The following is a 17,720-nucleotide window of genomic DNA, read 5'->3' as shown; positions in this document are numbered from 1 at the left end:
AATTCTTGAATCTTCTTCTCCATCTGATACGCGAGGCAGTCTAAAGATCTAGGCAAGTGGATGCCAGGACAATTGACGCACCGAGGTGGTGGGGTGCATGTATGTTCCTCATGAAGAGGACGTCCACAATCGCCACAAAGGGGCTCAGCCTCACACCGTGACGACATGTGCCCAAAGCACGAACACCAAAAGCAGCGCATAGGAGGCGGGACGTAAGGTCGCACGTCGCACCAGTAGCACATCACCTTTACCTTCTCTGGGAGAACGTCCCCCTCGAAGGGGGGTGTCGATGCGACGGTCTTTGGGGCCGCGCTGGACTAGCCCGACGAAATGCACGCCTTGACGCTCCAGGTTGGCCCTGAGCTCCTCATCAGATTGCAGCAGGAGGTCCCGATGAAAAATAACCCCCTGTGTCCCATTCAGTGCCAAATGCGGGACAATGGACATTGGGATGTCCCTTAGTCGGTCGCACGCCTGGAGCGCCGCCGACTGTGTGGCGGAGGTGGTCTTTATAAGAACGGACCCTGAACGCATTTTACTGAGAGCCTCGATTTCCCCGAAGATGTCCTCGATGTGCTGGACAAAGAACATGGGCTTGGAGGTGGCGAACGTCCCCCCATCGGTCCGAGAACAGACCAAATAGCGGGGGAAGTGCTTCGCCCCAAGCCGGAGGGCCTGTCCTTCCCCCCAGGGAGTGGCCAAGGGGGAAAGGGCAGGAGAACCAGAACCAGAGACAGTACCTTTCTTTTTAAAAGACTCGGCCGCAGATCGACCTGATACATGTTAACGTTTCATCTGCGAAACGTCCGCCCCGATACCACCCACTCCGACCAGGGGCTCTCCCCACGGGCGCCACCCAACCTCAGCAAGCGCCACCTGGTAGGATGATCGTTGCCATGAGTCCTGATGCCCCAAGGAGACGGGCATCTACTCCTTGGCCGACATGGGGAGGGTGCAGCTCAGGTATCGGCAGTATGATCCCTGTGTTGTCAGGGGGCTACAACCTAGAGGGTACATGACGACCCCACCACAACGTGCTGGCTACCGTGCGTGATGTCTAGTGCCATGGAAAGTCCATCATGATCGTAGGTGCAGATGGCGACGCACTATGGGCGTAACTTGTACAACCCATCAGGCGTTTAGGCCCAATTTGAGGAATAGTGGGTATGGTTACAACGCCGGTACAATGCTGAGTGCCAAGGTCTTAGGGCACTGAGGACCAGTGGTACACCATGTAAGGCGTCCTTCCCCAAAAGGCTCGTACTTCTGTAGAATTTAGAAAAAAGGAGGTCAAACCCCAAGGGGGACCATCACATGGAAAGCCGAAACGGTTGAAACTCCTTTTAGTCGCCTCTTACGACAGGCAGGAAGACCTCGGGCCTATTCTTACCCCGGACCCGCAGGGGGATCCTTCACTGTGACAATCGTGAATGACCGATCGAATTCTTACAGCTGGTTCATTCTCTAAGCAGCCACACGTAAATTGTAACCTGTGCTCCAATGATCAATTGGGAGGAAAGCAATGAGAGAATTGATGAAGCCACGCTTGTGGATGAATGTCGTGGCCAGAATTCTTAAATTTTTGAATTTACGTGTAGTAATGAACAGCTTATAGTAGAAATCATCAAGTCGGTGAGTCGCATATCAGTCATTGTTACGTCGTTTCGGCGGTTCCATCTCAAAATTCGGTGTACCTTGCCAATTTCTTTCATAATTTCCGAAGTGCCCTGTGTTATTATATTGTGACTGTTCCGTATTTCTATGTCCGTCTTCCCGTATTGGAGCACGAGTGTCCTCTGAAAAATGTAGTTCTTGTATTACCTGCGTCAACTGATCTTGTACTTCTTGGATTTCTCTTTTGTACTGTGTATTGATTTGATTTTGATTTTGTTTTAATTTTCTAATTTGTTCATACTCCTCTGTGTTAGTGAAGGCTACCGGTCTTGTGTCATTCAGATCATCATCTACCTTTGTAGATAAGTTAGTGAACTGATCCGAAAGTTCGACTACTTTCTCCGATAGTGAACTGATTTCCTCAGTGTGTTTTTCTGAACCAAGTTTCAGAGTGTCCATTTGCGTTGAAAGCGTATCTACCATGTCCTTTAAGTGTCCTTGATTTTTTGCAAGTTGCGTAACCGAATCGGTAGATGCCACTGAGTCAATTTTAGCTTGCAAGGTGTCGTGATTTTCATGAACAATAGTTTGCAGTTCTTTTATGGCTGCTTCGTGATTCTGTAATGCATTTTAAAGACGCAAAAAGTAGGTTGAAAATGCTCACAAATTTGTGTTTTACGTCATTACAGACCTTTTTACATTTCGATTCGATTTCAAGTACCTCAGCAGTTAAATCTTTACGATTTTGTTCCATTGTGTCTAACTTTTGTAGCTGTTGCTGTGTTCGTTCCTGATTTTGTTCCATTCGAAGCATAAATTGCAATAACAATGTCTGGAACTAGTTCCTTTGTGCTTATCGGCAGTGCATAACAGGCAACATTCGCATTTTGAAAACAGAAAATGTGTCGTGACTTGATTGAGAAATGGGTAATGACGCAAAACCTGAACCTACAGTATTCGCAAAATTTTGTCCTGTCATTTCAGATTCCTGAGGCGAGCTGTTGCCAACCGATCGATCGACAATGTTACCCAGTTCACTAATTGTTTCACTGTCTACACCATTATTTGCCGCCTGGTCCATTTCCCTATGCACAATTACCAAATTACTACTTTAGAGCCGAGTGTTACTTTTTTACACGCCATAATTATCATGTATTTCACACGATAACAAGAAAAGCACAATTCGAAAACAAAAATAAGAAAACACATTAACATAGCACTGAAAATAATATCTAGTTAATCGCAAGTGAAGCTGCGAAATACTTAGTGCAAATCTACATGCATGTCACAACTGTTTTACTGTACAACAATGAAAGACTAGAACTACAAAGGAGATTCTCTCTACAATTACACGCTAGCAATAAACAAAAGCTACACTAATTACACAAACTACAAGAAAACAATCAGATCATCAATAAACTGACACAGAATATTTTTAGCGCAACGCAATCTGACTTTCAATAATCCCTACAACAGAATGGCCCTGAATAACAATAACCTATACCTTTCATGAATCACTTACCTCACAAAAATCTTCGTTACTCGAACTACTGTAATACAGCGAGCGCCAATACTGCCAGCTAAATAAAAGATTCTAACTACTTAAGGCACTAACAACTGATAGGCATAGTTTACAAATGAACGATTTTGATAGAGAACAAACAATGTATTTACCTTAATAGTGTTCAAAAGTCTATATATATATATATATATATCTCAGTTCATGACATCCAGTCTGACAAATTCCGTTTTTCTGACGGACACACGTCCACATCGTCCGCTCTCAAAACTCTGTCGTCTCTCTCCCCACATCCACCACTGCTGGCGGCACGCCTCCAACTGCGCAACGCTACGAGCTGTTCACATCAACTCCAACACTACAATAGCGAATATTCCAATAATGCCAACCAGCCACAGACTGCACACAGCACAGACAGTGATTTTCATACAGAGCGCCACGTGGCGTTACCAACATAAAAACCTAAATAGCCTACTTACACGGTTACTGTTTACAGTATATACAAATGATCTAGCATAAAAAGTCAGAAGCTCTTTAAGACAGTTCGCATATGATGCGGTTCTCTATAGCACGGTAACAAGGCCAGAAGATGGTACTGATTTGCAGAATGACCTGCAAAGGTTTGGTGAACAGTACAGGAAACAGCAACAACCGTAAAATACCAGGAGTATCTGTTCGGAGCGAACGTTAGGGGAATTCACAGGAAGAATCTAAAGGGACTGTAACTTACCCTCGAAAAAGGGGACTTATAAGGTGCTCGTCCGACCGATTCTTGAGTACTGTTCGTCAGTCTGGGACTCTTACCAGGTAGGACTGATAGAAGAGTAGAGCAGATGCAACGAAGAGCGGCGAGTTTCGTAACGGCATCGTTTGATCGGCGCGAGAGCGCTAGAGCAGTGCTCGACGAACTCCACTGGCAGGCGTTACAATAGAGGCGTTGTGCATCGCAAAGGTTTACTATTGAAATTTCAAGAGTACTTTCCGGGAAGAGTCGGGCAGCGTATGACTTCCTCCCTATGCATCTCCCCCTTGGCTACAGATAACTTTTTACCAAGTAAAACAGATCGCTCTTTCTAATTTATCAACATGAAGAAATTCAATAAATTCACCCACCTAATCTTAAAACATGGGCCACATTCAATTCATCATCTCGTAAAATAGAGGTCAGGTCAGCTGGTAATTATGTTGCAGCCCTCATGGCTTGCTATAAAACGCATCCCATCCAAAGGTGATGTACAGATAACTGTACACCACAAGCACTGCGCACTAGAGGGTTCTTCTGCCGGAGGGGGAATCCATGGCTCAGAAGAAAGTGCCCTATCCGGAGGAGCATTAAAGAGCTTTTCCTTCCGCCTCAACGGCCGGAACGAGGAACTCCACGGCCGTGTCGTTGGTTTCACTGACCACAGATTCTTGTTCCTCAACCCTGACCACTCCTCCTCAGACAGACGCATGATCCTGTGCCGTAGCAGTCAGATAACTGTATATACTGATCAGTACACACAGAAATGGTATTTTCCAAGCAGCAATTCTTAGCTGCTACCCAGCATAATACACCTCCTTTCCCTGCCTCTGTAAATGGGAATGCTAGATACGTGTGATGGTTAGCCTGAAGATCTCTTACGTACTCGATGTAGATGAGGAATTTGCTAGCAGAACGACACCACGTCTTCTGCAGCGCCCTCAGGATCGCATATAATTCAGCATCGTACACTGTGAACGTACCAGGTAAGCGAATCTTGGGAACACAATCTGGAAACAACAGAAAATAGCCGATGGAATTACCTGCTGAGGTCACACTGTCACAGTCCTCGGACAAAAATCTGTAAAACATCGATTTTAGAACACAGCCTGAATTAAATTATTTTTGTAGACTGATAAACGTAAAATTATTCTGGGTGTCCTTATTAATCATGGGGGCGAACTACTCCACCCTCGATGAAGCGCAAAAATATGGTCCGCGTTAAGGGCGATTAAGCGAATCCCAAACAGCTTCGTCCCGTCGCTGACATTTATGAATAGTTGCTACAATGGAGGACGAGCAACAGTATAGAATGTTGTAAGCTACAAAAGTGAGTGACGGACGCGTATTCTAACGCAGAACTTTGTCTTTTGCGGGACATGCTATTACAGCCTGAGCAGTATAGTACTCACAGCCATTCTCGAAAAAAGTTAGCACTGAAAATGTCAACAACATTAGTGACGAAGCATCTTCATATACAGGGTGCGGCGCGGGAACTTCCTTATTTTAAAAAGGTCATAAATCAGAAAGTATTATAAAATCAATTTAATTCTTTTTTCTTTACAAAGAGTAACATCTTAAGTTTTGTTCCATTAAGTTTTGAAAATGACATCTTGAAGGCGGACTCCGTTCTGCTCAATACATTGGTAGAGTAGAAATAGGAAGTTTCGGTCCACTTTTTCCAACACGTCTCTGTCGATGTTATCAATAGCAACACGAATACTGTTACGTAGTTCAGCCAAGGTCTGCAGACGATTGGTATACACCAAGGATTTGAGACAGCCCCGTAAGAAAAAGTCGCAGGGCGCTAAATCTGGAGAGCGTGCTGGCCACTGGAGATCGCCCCACAAAGAGATGAAACGATCGGGGAAGTGGTCGTGCAACGTGGTCGTCGACGTTCGTGTAGTGTGAGTTGTGGCGCCAGCTTGTTGGAACCAGACATCACCCACATCCATTTCTTCAAGTTCTAGAAGAAAAAACTGTTCAATCATCTGAGCATAACGCTCAGAAGTGACCGACACTGCATTATCGTTCTCTTCGAAAAGCCATGCGCCAATAATGCCAACTTTAGATAGTGCATACCAAACAGTCACACGTTCTGCATGCAAGGACTGCTCATGAAGTTATTGGGGGTTCGTGCCACACCAATACAGCATATTTTGTTTATTCACGCAGCCAGACAAATGAAAATGTGCCTCGTCTCTGAAGAAGACTAAGGCGCCATGAGACAGCTCATCGATCAAGGCTTCACACGCATTTTTTCGTGAAACAAAATCACGTGGATGAAGTGTGTGCACCACTGACAGTTTATACGGGTGAAATTTAAACTCTTCGTGAAGAATTCTTCTCACTGTGCGTTCAGAAATTGCTAGGGCAGCTGGATGTGTGCGTCCAGATTGCTTGGCGGAATTCAAAATCTTCATCTTTAACTCTCAATGTTTTCAAGCGTTCTAGTGGTCCTTGAAGGGCCTGGTTTTTTCTTTCTGTACACTTCCAGTATTCATAAGAGTGTCTTCCCACAAAAGAATTGGTTTCCCATCAGGAACACGACCTGTAGGCGAGATGTTGAACTATTTCCTGAATGCACGCTGAGTTCTGATGACCGAACGTCCGTTCGAAAAGTAAGCCGCAAAGGCAAACGCGCGCTCCTCTCTTCCCCACTGTATGATCGCTACTAAACTAACCTTAAAGAAACACTAAGTCTCGGCTTTCAATTGCACTGAAAGCCACGCAGCAATGAGTAACAGCCGCTGTGTGCCGAGTGTTTCAAATAAGGAAGTTCCCGCACCGCACTTTGTATTATTAACACGTATTTGTATAGCTCACTAAATCACATTTTGGGGCGACAAATGTTTGATTTCCAAAACCGTGTTTGGAAATAGTAATTTTGACCTCCTTTCTATTTAAAGTTCGTCCTTGGTCTGTCTCAGAAAACTTAATGTCCTGAGGCCGATGTTATCAGAACCTAAACACAAGCTCGTTCGGGCACGGACGGAGAAGGAAATTGGTTGTGCGATTTTAGGAGTAACTATCCAGAAATTTGCCTTAAATACTTTAGGGGAATCACGGCAAACACGTATTTGGATGACCGGCCGGGTTTTTTAACCCCGCTCAACTCGCATGCGAGACCAGTGAGCTAACCTCAGCTCCACCTCATTTGATCATTCATAATCCCCATGTTCCTGTAGATATGTACTGTGATGTTCAGTACTGAATTCGTTCCGAAGGTTTCTCTAGCAAGCAACAACGTGTTGTCTGTGGGGACAAAAATTCCTTCTGGAAGACAGCACCATCACGATTTGGACAGACGCCAGTTTTAAACTCGCATGTATAAGGGGCGTTCAAAAAGAAACGAGCCGGAGGCATAATTACAGAAACCAGTACCTGTATGTTAGAAGTATTGACCCTGGCTGTTGAGGCACTTGTCCCACTGTGACACAAGGCGGTGAATGGCTGTGTCATAAAATTCCCGGGGCTGCGACGTCAACCAGTTCCGCACGTACAGCTGGACGTCGTCGTCCGAGGTGAATTGTTTGCCACTCAGAGCCTTTTTAAGGGAACCAAAAATGGCGTAATCACAGGCAGAGAGGTCCGGACCGTATGGAGGGTGGCCAAGAATCTCCCATTTGAATTTCTGCAGGAGTGCCGCGACTTTGTTGGCCGTATGAGGCTTTGCATTGTCCTGGAGCAGAATGACCCCACGGGTGAGATTGCATGGTCGTTTTGATTTTAGGTCTGTCGTCGCTGTAGTAAAGATGGAGCTCATTGGGATAGAAATCTTATTTAATGGGAGATAATACCGACAGTATATCATTGATGCACAAGTAGCAGGGTGGTCAAGGTTTGCAAGTAACGCTGGGCATTCACTGTTGTCCCGTGCTGCAGGAAGTGAATCAGAAGGAATGAATTTTTCGTCCCCTTAAAAACGCTCTGAATGGCAAACGATTCACCTCGGACGACGACGTCCAGCTGCACGTGCGGAACTGGTTAACATCGCAGCCCCGGGAATTTTATGACACAGCCATTCACCGCCTTGGGTCACAGTGGGACAAGTGTCTCTACAGCCAGGGTCAGAACGTACTTCTAACATACAGGTACTGGTTTCTGCAATTATGCCTCCGGCTCATTTCTTTTTGAACGCCCTTATATTCTACTTGCGCATCCATGATATACTGTCGGTATCATCTCCCATTAAATAAGATTTATATCCCAATGAGTTCCATCTTTACTTGAGCGACGACAGACCTAAAGATATCAGCACCATCATCGACCACATTAATGCTGACTTCTGTGCAGAGTTAAGATGAGTGCAAAACCAGAGCTAAAATATATTGTGAAGAAATCGCACGTAATTTCATTCTTTCTTCAACACTGCGCTCCCCCCCCCCCCCCCCCAAATCACTCCCCCAAATCTGCTTATTCTTCTTAGCGACGCCCCAAACCCGAATAATGTGCCTAAACTCCATGCAGAAAGAAATCTCTGTCTATGAGCCCCCACAAATTTCAAACATGTCCCTATAGAGCGTGGAATAGAACCCTAGGCAGTCTTCCGCTCTATTGATTTCTTGCCATTGCACTGTAATACAATACAGCATCAGCACTGAAAAACTGTTGGTGGTTGTAACTAACTACGCGATTGTGCCTGGAATAGCAGTCTGATCATTACAGTACCTGAAACTTCCTGGCAGATTAAAACTGTGTGCCCGACCGAGACTCGAACTCGGGACTTTGCCTTTCGCGGGCAAGTGCTCTACCACTGAGCTACCGAAGCACGACTCACGGCCGGTACTCACAGCTTTACTTCTGCCAGTACCTCGTCTCCTACCTTCCCGAGTTCGAGTCTCGGTCGGGCACACAGTTTTAATCTGCCAGGAAGTTTCATATCAGCGCACACTCCGCTGCAGAGTGAAAATCTCATTCTGCATTACAGTACCTGATACTCCCACGTAGGGTAGTTGTGCCAGACAAGTTCCGTGAGTACCACATGCTTTGTGTACTTCATCGGTTTGTCAGTTTGTTCGTCCGTCAGTACTTCACCTCACATTTCAACTGCTTATAGTCTAATCTTCTCATAACCGGAATGCAGTGTCTGGCTAACGTAGTATCCTGGCTATGCCAATACGCAAAACATTATCCTCTAGAATAAGCTATACTGTACACTCCACTAAACTCGATACAAGTTGCACTTAACAAAGAGACTGAAGTATTTCATTTTGTCATGCTCGTAATTGCTGAAGCAAAAGCTCATTTTTACGTGCGGTTACCCTTTCTCTCTTTCCCTGTTTAAATCTACTTCTTCTTCTTCTTCTTCTTTTTCCTCGTTCCTCTCTTCGTCACATATATTCGCCACATTTCTCTCTCCCATTTCTACTCTTAAGAGAATAGTTCCGACACTCAAGCGTTAATTCATCTATTTGAACATCTTCTCTATTATTCTACTCCACACTGACATATTCTGTCGCTACTGTTTCTAAAGGCTAGGTTCCACATTAAATATAAGACATAGTTTAACATACGATAGTATATGTAATGACAAAACAAGAGTTACGTTTGGTAAGACGACTTGTGGCCAAAATCCTTTCAGAATACAAAATTTTCTAAGGTAGTAAATAAATAAAAATCCTTCTACCTTAAATATTGCCTACGCACCGTTTTCGGGAAGTCATGTTATGTTAGATCTGGAGCACGCAGTATGTCTAAAACAACTCTGCAGCTTCAAATTGCCAAGATTCCGGTGTTAATCCCCTCGCAATCTCCCTCTGAATCGCTGGCAGCAAGAATCGTAGACATTACGAACAGCTCATGAATTACACTTATCTATGTCAGCCATAAACGTCCGTTTGATGGATGCAGCGAGGAGCTGGAGGTTTTCCACGGGAAATATGACCCATAAAGCCATTTCCACGAAAAGTTAGCATATCAGCGAGCATGAAAGATCGACTTTGAAATGATACACGTCAGGGACATTAACGTCAGAGGTCCGAATATATGACCGGTAACAGTTAAACCCGTAAAAAGGCAGTGAATATTTAAATGAGATGAGCGTATTGATTGCTTTAAAACATGGTAATTATCAACGAACATGTTAATATCAGCCAGCGTGACATGTTCCACAGTAAAGGAGAACTCGTCAATACCAAATGAAATTTTCTAGCGCTCTTCAGACTGATTAAAGAATGGCGTAGGCATACGGGTTTATGTTTGTGGGACAACCAAATTTTTGGTAAGTGAGCATTTTCATTGTTATTTACCAACAATAAAAAGATCACTCAAATGAAAACGAGATACAGGGGAAAAAAATAAATAAACTGTTTATTATTTCAACAGTAATCGCCATGCTGCCAAGGTTTACAGTCTCGATCTCTCCGCATGCAATTTCCATACTTTGCTTCGGACGAAGAGCTGCAGGCATGTGTACGATCATGGTTCCGTGGGAAAGCACAAAGTATTTTCTGTGAAGGCGTTGACCGTCTTGCCTCACAGTGGGATAATTGTATTGAGAGTTATGGCGATTAATTTTGAAATAATAAAGCTTGCAAAAACAATTTCCACCTGTCTCGTTTGCATTTGATTATTCCTTATAGAGTATACAGTGACAGGAAAAAATCGCAACACCTATAAGGAATAGTGTAACAAACGAAAGTTGTGAAACGTCCTCTTAGAAAAATTAATGAATTACTGTGCTGGTAAATCCCTTACGTTATTTGATTTTCGAACAGCTGAGCAAAACTGAAAGTACTCAGACATTTATCTCTTTACTAATTCTTATCATCACTAAACTGACACAATATTTTTAATGCAACGTAATCTGACATTCAATAATCCCTACAAAAGAATGGCCCTGTCTAACAATAACCTATACCTTTCATGAATCACTTACCTCACAAAAATCTTCGTTACTCGAACTACTGCAATACAGCGAGCGCCAATACTGCCAGCTAAATAAAGGAGTGTAACTACTGAAGGCACTAAATAACTGATAGGCATAGTTAGCAAATGAAATATTTTGATAGAGAACAAACAATGTATTTACCTTAATAATATTCAAAAATCGTCATATATATATATATATATATATATATATATATATATATATATAATGGTGAATGTGGGGAGTGAGATGGCGGAGTTTTGAGAGCGGATGATCTGGACGTGTGTCCATCAGAGAAAGTAAATTTGTAATCTGTATATCATGAACTGAGATATATATATATATATATATATATATATATATATATATATATATATATATATATATATATATATATATCAGTTCATGATATACAGATTACAAATTTACTTTCTCTGATGGACACACGTCCAGATCATCCGCTCTCAAAACTCCGCCATCTCACTCCCCACATTCACCACTGCTGGCGGCTCACCTCCAACTGCGCAACGCTACGCGCTGCTGTTCATATCCAACTGCCCAACACTACAATAGCGAATATTACGTGGTGTCACCGCCAGACACCACACTTGCTAGGTGGTAGCCTTTAAATCGGCCGCGGTCCGCTAGTATACGTTGGACCCGCGTGTCGCCACTATCAGTGATTGCAGACCGAGCGCCGCCACACGGCAGGTCTAGAGAGACTTCCTAGCACTCGCCCAGTTGTACAGCCCACTTTGCTAGCGATGGTTCACTGACAAATTACGCTCTCATTTGCCGAGACGATAGTTAGCATAGCCTTTAGCTACGTCATTTGCTACGACCTAGCAAGGCGCCATTATCATTTGCTATTTATCTTGTGATGCATGTACCGTCAGACCGATGTTCACCAATTATGGATTAAAGTTAAGTATTCCAGAAGCTCCGTACTTTTTTTACTAGACTCAATTCCTTTAACTGTTCTAGACCTCACGCCAGCCTGCGTGAGCTTAAACGCGTGCCTTTCGGCTACCTCCTAGTGGCTTGGCTGTCTTGCCAAGTCACAACATATTACAACAATGCCAAACAGCCACAGACTGCACACAGCACAGCCAGCGATTTTGATACAGAGCGCTACGTGGTGTTACCAATATAAAAACCTAAACAGCCTACTTACAGTTGACAGGCGTGTTTCTACATCTGAAAGATTGTGTCTATTAAAATTTCGCGCCAGTCGCATAAGAGTGGCGCTAGTAGTCCCATTATGAGGATGCAATCATATTTGCTTTAAATACACGATGAAACGGTCGTGAGCATTAGTTACATTTGAGACTGGGCGTAGTGAGTTGTTAGTCAAGAATGTCTTTAAGGCGACATTATCAACACCTCACTAAGTCTGAAAGAGGTCATGTAATAGGGCTACGTGAAGCTGGACGTTCCTTCTGCGATACTGCAGAAAGACGGCAGGAATGTAGCCACCGACCATGACTGCTTGTAGCGGTAGCCACGAGAATGTAGTGTCGGAAGAAGACCAGGCTCCGAATGGCCAACTGGCACTACCGAAAGAGAAGACCATCGTGCTCTGCGTGGGGCTCTGGCGCATCGTACTGCATCTGCAGCAGCAATTTGAGTGCAGACGTCACCACAATGGTACGAAGAACTGCTACAAATCGGTTACGTGGGGCTATCTCCCTGTAGCATGCATTCCACTGACTCCAAACCACCGTCATTTGTTACTTCAGTAATGTCAATCGAGAGCTCACTGGAGGGCAAGATGGAAGTCTGTTGATTTTTCTGATCTACATCTACGTGATTACTCTGCTATTCACAATTAAGTGCCTGGCAGAGGGTTCAATGAACCACCTTGAAGCTATCTCTCTACCGTTCCACTCTCGAACGGCACGCGGGAAAAACGAGCACATTAATTTTTCTTTGCGAGCCCTGATTTCTCTTATTTTATCGTGATGATCATTTCTCCCTATGTAGGTGGGTGCCAACAGAATGTTTTCGCAATCGGGGGAGAAAACTGGTGATTGAAATTTCATGAGAAGATCCCGTCGCAACGAAAAACGCCTTTGCTTTCATGATTGCCACTCCAATTCACGTATCATGTCTGTGACACTATATCCCCTATTTCGCGATAATACAAAACGAGCTGTCCTTATTTGTACTTTTTCGATGTTATCTGTCAGTCCCACCTGATGCGGATCCCACAGCGCACAGCAATACTCCAGAATAGGGCGGACAAGCGTGGTGTAAGGAGTCTCTTTAGCAGACCTGTGGCATCTTTAAGTGTTCTGCCAATGAATCGCAGTCTTTGGTTTGCTCTACCCACAGTACTATCTATGTGATCGTTCCAATTTAGGTTATTTATAATTGTAATCCCTAAGTATTAAGTTTGAATTTACAACCTTCAGATTTGTGTGACTTATCGCGTAATCGAAATTTAGCTGATTTCTTTTAGTACTCATGTGAATAACTTCGCACTTTTCCTTATTCAGGGTCAATTGCCACTTTTCGCACCATACAGATATCTTATCTAAATCATTTTGCAAGTCGTTTTGATCATCTGATGACTTTACGAGACGGTAAATGACAGCATCATCTGCAAACAATCTAAGACGGCTACTCAGATTGTCTCCTATGACATTAATATAGATCAGGAACAACAGAGGGCCTATAATACACTCCTGGAAATTGAAATAAGAACACCGTGAATTCATTGTCCCAGGAAGGGGAAACTTTATTGACACATTCCTGGGGTCAGATACATCACATGATCACACTGACAGAACCACAGGCACATAGACACAGGCAACAGAGCATGCACAATGTTGGCACTAGTACAGTGTATATCCACCTTTCGCAGCAATGCAGGCTGCTATTCTCCCATGGAGACGATCGTAGAGATGCTGGATGTAGTCCTGTGGATCGGCTTGCCATGCCATTTCCACCTGGCGCCTCAGTTGGACCAGCGTTCGTGCTGCACGTGCAGACCGCGTGAGACGACGCTTCATCCAGTCCCAAACATGCTCAATGGGGGACAGATCCGGAGATCTTGCTGGCCAGGGTAGTTGACTTACACCTTCTAGAGCACGTTGGGTGGCACGGGATACATGCGGACGTGCATTGTCCTGTTGGAACAGCAAGTTCCCTTGCCGGTCTAGGAATGGTAGAACGATGGGTTCGATGACGGTTTGGATGTACCGTGCACTATTCAGTGTCCCCTCGACGATCACCAGTGGTGTACGGCCAGTGTAGGAGATCGCTCCCCACACCATGATGCCGGGTGTTGGCCCTGTGTGCCTCGGTCGTATGCAGTCCTGATTGTGGCGCTCACCTGCACGGCGCCAAACACGCATACGACCATCATTGGCACCAAGGCAGAAGCGACTCTCATCGCTGAAGACGACACGTCTCCATTCGTCCCTCCATTCACGCCTGTCGCGACACCACTGGAGGCGGGCTGCACGATGTTGGGGCGTGAGCGGAAGACGGCCTAACGGTGTGCGGGACCGTAGCCCAGCTTCATGAAGACGGCTGCGAATGGTCCTCGCCAATACCCCAGGAGCAACAGTGTCCCTAATTTGCTGGGAAGTGGCGGTGCTGTCCCCTACGGCACTGCGTAGGATCCTACGGTCTTGGCGTGCATCCGTGCGTCGCTGCGGTCCGGTTCCAGGTCGACGGGCACGTGCACCTTCCGCCGACCACTGGCGACAACATCGATGTACTGTGGAGACCTCACGCCCCACGTGTTGAGCAATTCGGCGGTACGTCCACCCGGCCTCCCGCATGCCCACTATACGCCCTCGCTCAAAGTCCGTCAACTGCACATACGGTTCACGTCCACGCTGTCGCGGCATGCTACCAGTGTTAAAGACTGCGAGGGAGCTCCGTATGCCACGGCAAACTGGCTGACACTGACGGCGGCGGTGCACAAATGCTGCGCAGCTAGCGCCATTCGACGGCCAACACCGCGGTTCCTGGTGTGTCCGCTGTGCCGTGCGTGTGATCATTGCTTGTACAGCCCTCTCGCAGTGTCCGGAGCAAGTATGGTGGGTCTGACACACCGGTGTCAATGTGTTCTTTCTTCCATTTCCAGGAGTGTACTTCCTTGGGGGACGCCGGATATTACTTCTGTTTTACTCGATGACTTTCCGTCTATTACTACGAACTGTGACCTTTCTGACAGGAAATCACGAATCCAGTCGCACAACTGAGGCGATACTCCGTAGGCACGCAGTTTGGTTAGAAGACGCTTGTGAGGAACGGTGTCGAAAGCCTACCGGAAATCTAAAAATATGGAATCAATTTTACATCCTCTATCGATAGCACTTATTACTTCATGAGTATAAAGAGCTAGATGTGTTTCACAAAAACAATATTTTCTGAATCCGTGCTGACTATGTGTCAGTCAATCTTTGCTTCGAGGTACTTCATAATGTTCGAATACAGTATATGTTCCAAAACCCTACTGCACATCGACGTTAGTGATATAGGCCTGTAATTTAGCGGATTACTCCTACTTCCCTTTTTGGGTATTGGTGTGACTTGAGCAATTTTCCAGCTGCTTCTGACTCGGTGCTCGTGACGGCCGTGTGTTGGTTAGGAAGAGGCCAGCAGAGAGCCTGCAACCAACCTGTCTGCGTGCTACACACACTGGACCTTTGCCTGGAGTTACGGTCTGGAGTGTAATTTCGTATGACAGCAGGAGCACTCTCGTGGTTATCCCACGCACCCTGACTGCAAATCTGCCAGTCAGTCTTGTCATTCGACATGCTTTGCTGCCATTCCTTTACAGCATTCCAGGGGTGTTTGCCAACAGGGTAATGTTCGCCCGCATACCGCTGTAGTAACCCAATATACTCTACAAAGTTTGAACCTGTTGCCTTGGCCTGCTCGATCACCAGTCTTTCTCCAATCGAGCACAGATGGGACATCATCGGACGACAACTCCCGTATCATACACACTCAGCATTAGTTAGTCCCTGTATTCACAGACCACGTGCAACAGGCAGTTAGCTCCATCCCACAAAGTTGCATCCGACAACTGTACGACACAATGCTTATTTGGGTTCAATAGCGCCGGCCGTTGTGACCGAGCGGTTCTAGGCACTTCAGTCCGGAACCGCGCTACTGCTACGGACGCAGGTTCGAATCCTGCCTCCTGCATGGATGTTCGTGATGTCCTTAGGTTAGTTAGGTTTAAGTAGTTCTAAGTCTAGGAGACTGATGACCTCAGATGTTAAAGTCCCATAGTGCTCAGAGCCATTTGAACCATTTTTTGCGTTCAATATTAATGTACCAGCGTTTCACGTATGTAATGGCTTACCTTACATTAACCTGCGATCTTACAATGTTAATCTCTAAAAATTTTACCTAGAAAAACGTCTTCCAGAAATTTCATTACTCTGCATTAATTATTTTTTGGAGCTGCGATTTTTTCCGTCAGTGTAAAACGATACTTTCACCCGATACGGAGGGGCTGTTTTGTCGAAAATCATCGGTTTCGAGTTGACAGATGTATCCTCAGATGGCGCGTGTATATTAAATTACATTTTGCTATACATGTGATATGCGTTGTTTCTGACGAGAGTTCCTTGGAGATGCGGTGCCCTGCATCAAAAGCGATGTAAAAAGAAGAAGCATTTTATTGCAAATGGACCTGACAATAAATTACGATAACGTGCAATAACTTTCTAGGATAAGAACTACATTGTTACTGCCTTATTTATTACCCTAGGATGTTGTTTACGGTACTGTAGTTTACTCAATTTATAACAAAGCTAACGAAACAGGCAACGCATCGCATTTGCTAAATATGTATAGGAATTGGAAATACATCCTAATCTCCTTTCCCCCTTCCCTCTGCGTATCTCCTCCTCCTCCTCTCTTTGTCCATTTCCTCCATCTACCCTCCTCTGTCTGTGCATCACCTCCTCCACACTCCCGCTGTCCATCTACTCCTCCCCCTCTCTTCGTCCATTCAATTTTCCCCCTATGTCCCTGAGACCTGTTCGTTATTACTGCAAACGAAACCTAGGTCGGAAACTGAAGTCGCTCAATATGGATGGGTAAATTGATTGGGATTATTGGTATTTGCGGTATGAAAGGCACCTCTGGATCTCTGAGAATAATAGCTTCAATGACTATTTCGCGTAGTTGTAATCTGTGAACGGGTAGGATTACAAAGTTTCGGACGATTCAGATTCGTTGGTAGCATTCTAATCATAAGCCGATAAACTGTAAATACACCTTTCCCGTTTTCTATAAAACAGACGGCAAGGAAGAAAACAAAATATCACTTTGTTCTGTATACAATTTTTGTGCGAAAATACTTACAATGAGAAAGCATACAAATGGAAGAAGCAATTTGTCTACTGATTTACATGCCTTCCTATCGTACATAAAACAGACTGCGAGAAAGAAATGTAAACCGCACATTTTTCACAGAGCAGCACAGCATTTTCTTTCCCGCCGTCAATGTAACAGAAAACCTACACATTGTGGCCTATGTCTGTCTGAATGTTTAGTTTGAGTATGGTGTAAAAATTTGAGGTAAATCGGTCAAGAAGTTTTCGAGATTTTTCCTAAAAACTTTTCCCCTTTCTACATTAAATCTGTGCTTGTATATCACATACATTATATATATAGTCCGCAAGTTCATTCGGATATCGAGGGTTTTGGTAAGAACGTTTTCCCTTTATACATCACGTACGTATTTAATCTCCTATGTCCGTCCGTCCGAAGGTTAATGAGAGAACGTTAATGAGAATATTATGTACAAATCTCAAGTAAATCAAGAACTTTTGGAGATTTTCCTTAACAACTTTTCTTCTTTCTGTATTGCATGTATACTTATACAGTCCAATCACATTAATGACCACTGAGTATGAGGCTAAGGGTGGAAACATTTCCGAAACATCTAATTTTGTAAACTGTTCACGTGCCGCCATGGTTAAAATATACCATGGTGG

Source organism: Schistocerca serialis, chromosome 9 (genome assembly GCF_023864345.2).
Source record: "Schistocerca serialis cubense isolate TAMUIC-IGC-003099 chromosome 9, iqSchSeri2.2, whole genome shotgun sequence".
NCBI lineage: Eukaryota > Metazoa > Arthropoda > Insecta > Orthoptera > Acrididae > Schistocerca > Schistocerca serialis.
The sequence above is the reverse complement of the archived record's forward strand: the minus strand, read 5'-3'. Positions refer to the sequence as shown.